The following is a 5,134-nucleotide window of genomic DNA, read 5'->3' as shown; positions in this document are numbered from 1 at the left end:
CGCGCTGTATGTAAAACACCTCGTGCTGCAGACACGTTTTCATCCGAGCTTGTTAAGGCCTGATTTATAAACGCACGGCCAGGGAAGGACGTCACCCGGCGCACGGCGCGTCTCCGTTCCCCAACGCTCATTCGGCACACCGATGAGTCCCTTAACCGCATCCGGGGCACAGGGACGGATGAACCGTGGAAATACTTTCTAATTACAGAGTAAAACTGTCCTCATGGAGGTGCTCCTCATCGGTGCTCCTCACCAAAGCGCATCAGAGCCCTGCTCTGGTACCGCGGATCGTACCGCAAAATGACCCTCCTGTATAAATGGGTAAATCAGTGCGCAAACCTCACATTTCAAGTCACACTGGAGAAAAGTGGCAGATAAATAAACAATAAGAGCAACTGGAAACAACCCATGTGCCTCTTGAGTTATGAATTTATAAACATATCAACTTTTAGTGGTTTATTTTTATGTAAAAGTCAGATGAATGAATGTAATAACAACGATACAATAAGCAAAAATTGCAGTTTTTAGCTGTTGTGTGTGGAGTATCGGTCAATGCTCATTGCCAAAGAATGGATATGCAAGAAGAACTTTAAACTGTGCGCTTTTCACACTTTTATAACACTCATTTATTAAGCGCAGAGGTGGATGGCAGGAAGGGAGACCCCCCCCCCCCCCCCTCCCCCAGACCTAGACCGCCTGAGTGGCTTTCAGGACCAACTAACCGTCAGCGCCGACCAACCTCCCATAACGATGTCTTTTGGCGCCACTGAAAATGGCAATGAAGAAAGAGGTGTCTCAGTGTCGCCCCCTGGAGGGCAGGTGATGGAGGAGCCTACGTGTGGGTGAGGACCCCACCGAGGACCAAAGCTCTGCTGCTCGAACACGGCCCTCGATCCTCCGACCCGGAACACCGATGGCCAACCGGCAGCTCGCACCGGGATTCTGGCAAACGTTTCCAAGGAGACAGATGAGAGGCCCGTCGGAGACATGGAGAGTAAAACATGGTAATTAGATTAGCTAAAAGCCTTTTCATGATGTGACACGAGGGCAGGCTGAAAATAGCAGAAAACACATTTGTGTCGTTTCCCGGAGGCTGCGGTTCACGCTGTGCCGAGCAAAGCGTAGCCACACAACGGCGGATCGGAGCAAAGCGGGTTCGAGAGACCAAGAGCTTCGCCTCCCTGCCGTAGCCGAAGGTGTTCGGCGAAGACTCGGTGCAGAGTGACCTCCGCGAAAAGGGCATATTAATTAAATAATGATTTAACAACATGTTAATGTGACATTTCCTGCGGAAGCCATCCGAAAAAAAGCTTTTACAGCTCAGATGCCAGTCGTTGTGTCATTAACCTGCAGATCACGTTCGATGAGACGAATCTTTGATATTCGCCGCGGCTCTTCTGGAAGTCCTCGCTTTCCTTTTCGAAATCATCAGCAGAGACGTGAAGGCAGAGCTCTTTCGCTGTGAAAGAATAGAAGAACTCCTGCTTGTGAAGTAAAAGTGAAACGTATTCAGCGAAGTCCTGCCGAAACGGGCTCCTCCGCGTACGAACGCAACTGGGGCCCGAAACCTGTTCGCAACTCGTTCTGTTCATAACTCCAAAGTCACTTTCACTCTCTCCATCGCAACCGATAAAAGGTTAATAATACAGAATAAATGTCTCCGTTCAATCACTGGCTTGATTGTATGAAAGCCTCAGATACATAATAAATACTATAAGAAATATTTCGTAATGCTTTTAATACCTCGAGTTACCATAAAATTAGACAAAAACAGCTGAAAATAAGAACGCACAGTTTCCATAAACTCCTTTTGAGGGCTGATTCTCGATCGATTTATCTCATAAACGTGTGTTAGGTTCCTCATCTTCTTATTGATCACCAGTGATGAGAAAGAACAGCCTGGAGCTGTAAACACTGTGGAAGTGAGTTGGGCTGAGGTGACCCGTACGCACACCTGTACGCACACCTGTACGCACACCTGTACGGTCGCTGCTCTCTACTGCCACCTACTGGCTCAGCAGGTAAAGCAAATTAAGCTACACGAAACAAAGAGGGAAATGTTCACATCTCAAGAATTTGCACATCGACTGTTCGTAACACGAGAAGCTACAGTTCGCTTCACTCTTTCTTTAAAGGTATCGATCGCTCCTCCCATTAAGTTTTTTGCAGGTTTTTACCCACCAGAGACGCAGGTTTGACTACAGTGCGGTAGAAGACCCCCCCTGTAGGGAGTTGGTGTTTACTCTGACTACCAACCGCCAGCGGCACTGGAGCAGACGGCTGTTGTCGGTGCTGACGAGCGCTGGGTGGGGGGTGGGGGGTCCTTTCCTTTATTTAGTTCAAGCAGCTTGTCGACATGATCCTCCGCGCTGCTCCCGCTGTTTCTCTATTGATCTCTGGCTTTATGTTTAATGAAAACACCAAATTAAATAAAACTCTGTGAACCCCCCCCACTTCACTCCACCCCTCCCCCCCGTTCTGATGAACGAGTCTTTATTTCTCTTTTTTTCCCTCCTCCACGTGGCTTCGATTGCCACTCTGTCGGGGGAGGATTGATGTCGCGGGTACGAGCTCCCTGACCTCCGAACGGCGGATGGGGGGGGCACGATTGATGGAGGGTCGCCTGTAATTAACAGAGCGCTGGGAGTTTTCCTGCGTCCGGTGGCCGTGACTGCGGCGTCCGAGTCGCGTAGGTTCATTTCTGAACTAGACTTTGCTCAACTAGGAACACGGTCACACAGTTACTCACTCGCTCACACGGACGGACAGTCCTCCCGCGTGACCATCGTTACCAGGTGTCACTGGAGTGGAGGCCAGAGCGCAGCGACTGGTTCTTACCTGTAACTGGAGAACACTGTTTAGCTACAGGACAGTTTTCTGTCAATTACCATTCACAGCAGTGACAGTGTGTGAAATAATATTATTAATAATAATGATAATAAGAATACACCCATGCAGCGCAGCACTCGAGGACATGGACTTGTACCCTATAAACTGACCATTACCTATTTCATGGTCTGTACTGTAACAACAGTAAAAGTGAGTTTGGACTTACAAACAAAATGAGTTACGAACAGACTTCTGGTCCCACCCATGTTCGTAAGACGAGGAGCCGGTGCATTAATAACATTTATTTGAGCACACCTTTTACACTCAGCTTTTCAGTTACAGAACTTAAAAACTATGGCCAACTAGCTCCATCGCTCTACGTACAGCTGCTCTTGTTGTGGGGGGGTCGAAATCTCCACGAGACAGTTTCGCATCGTTATCTCCATCATGCAGTGCCCAGAGCCTCCCCTACAGTGTGTGTGTGTGTGACTGAGCCCCCCAGAGTGATCGAAAAGTGCTGATCGGTCTTCCTGCCTCACAGGAACGGAACTGAACGTGAAGAACATACCACCGCAGCATGGGGGCGGGGTCGCTCTGCCTCCCTACCGTTATCCGTACCTGAAGGTCCACATCTGAGGCAGAATGGGTCTGTTCACATAGATTTTGCGGTCTGTAACGCACTACTCCTCCCATGGACACACAGAACATCTGGGTGGGTTCAATATGGGTTCGATACCCACTCACTCTGCATGGACTTTGCACATTTGCTCTGCATTTGTGTGGGTCTACGCTAGGTGTTCTGGTTTCCTCCCACCCTCAGTATTTTTGTGTCAGGTGAACTGGTGACAACTGTGTGTGAACATGTGTGCGCGCACACAGTGCTCTGCTGTATAATCGTGTGAATGAAGCACCTTGGATGAAGGTGTCAGTTAACCACCTGGGAGAAAAGTGTGTGCTAAAAGAATACCTGAAAATATAACTAGTTTCTTGGGATACACATACTGACACTCACACACGCTCACAGTTACTCATCAAATCTCACTCTGGAAAACAACAGCAGGCAAACTAACCTTGAAACCAGCAGGGTAAACACGTTAAAGAGCACAAAATTATATATTAATACAAAAAAGAACAAGAAACTAGACTTATGAAGTGATTTTTTTTTTTAATAGTAAAGGGGGGGGGGGGGGAACCGCTCAGTTCTCACAGTTAGAACCTCACAAACACTCATTCAAAGACATTAATGCCATTAAGAGTCAATGAGGAGGGAGAAGCACTTGTGGATGTGAGAAAGGTTCAGGCACAACCCCCCGAGGACAGGTAGGAGTCTGTAAACTAGAGGACCGGCGGTTTGCTGCGGTCTCCGTGGAAACACCTTCACTCTCACCAACATGACCACCTCCTCCAAACACACACGTCCATGTACACGTGACCTTCCAGTACCTGTACACACCAGTTCAGCTACAGCTGCTCGCCCACATATCACATTTAAAGCATGAAACATGTTGTGCCGTTGCGGTCAAGCACGGTTTTGAGTAGTGCTCCATGTAAACACTGGAGTCACGATGGGTAAGGTGCTAAGTGAATAAATGTAATGTAAATGTCATGTAATGAGGCCTCATCGCTCTCATCTGTGGAGAACCAAGGGCTGCAATGGAGTTAAGAGAAAATATTGCACGATCGAGCGGTTAACGTGCCATACAAAAAAAACAAAAAAAAACACCACACAGAAACACAGTTTCATTTCCAACAAGTGTGTGTAAAATCTCCCCCAGCCGCCAGGGGCTGTCTTTTTGTTAGCAAGCAGCTTTCTTGACAGACAGCACACACAAATGGCAAAGTGGGAAAAATAAGTGACCTCTGAGTACCTCCCGCAAAACACTGCTGAAACTCAAATGTTACCATAAATTACCTTAATATTACTATTATCCTGACACCTGAAAAAACCTGTTTCAGAGACTTGCTATTTAGCCCTTAAAAGGAATTTAAAGAGCTGTTACTGTAACATTGTGTGAACAGAACTCCAGAACCAAGTTGTGTGTTTGCGCAGTAACATTGAAAACATTTGTTCCTTCCCAGCTGATGCGACTTGTATGTGCACTGAAAATCTTGGCAAAAAGAAACAAATCTGCACATTGCTGTAAAACGGTTTTTCTGGCAATTCTACACTGGTTCAACATATCCAATGTACAGCGCAAAAGCAGGACCAAAGAGACACTTGGATGTGTATACGTACACACACATCACGTACACACACATCATGTACACACACACACACACACACACACACACACACACACACACA

This window comes from Scleropages formosus, chromosome 17 (genome assembly GCF_900964775.1).
Source record: "Scleropages formosus chromosome 17, fSclFor1.1, whole genome shotgun sequence".
Lineage (NCBI taxonomy): Eukaryota > Metazoa > Chordata > Actinopteri > Osteoglossiformes > Osteoglossidae > Scleropages > Scleropages formosus.
Note: the sequence above shows the minus strand (reverse complement) of the source record.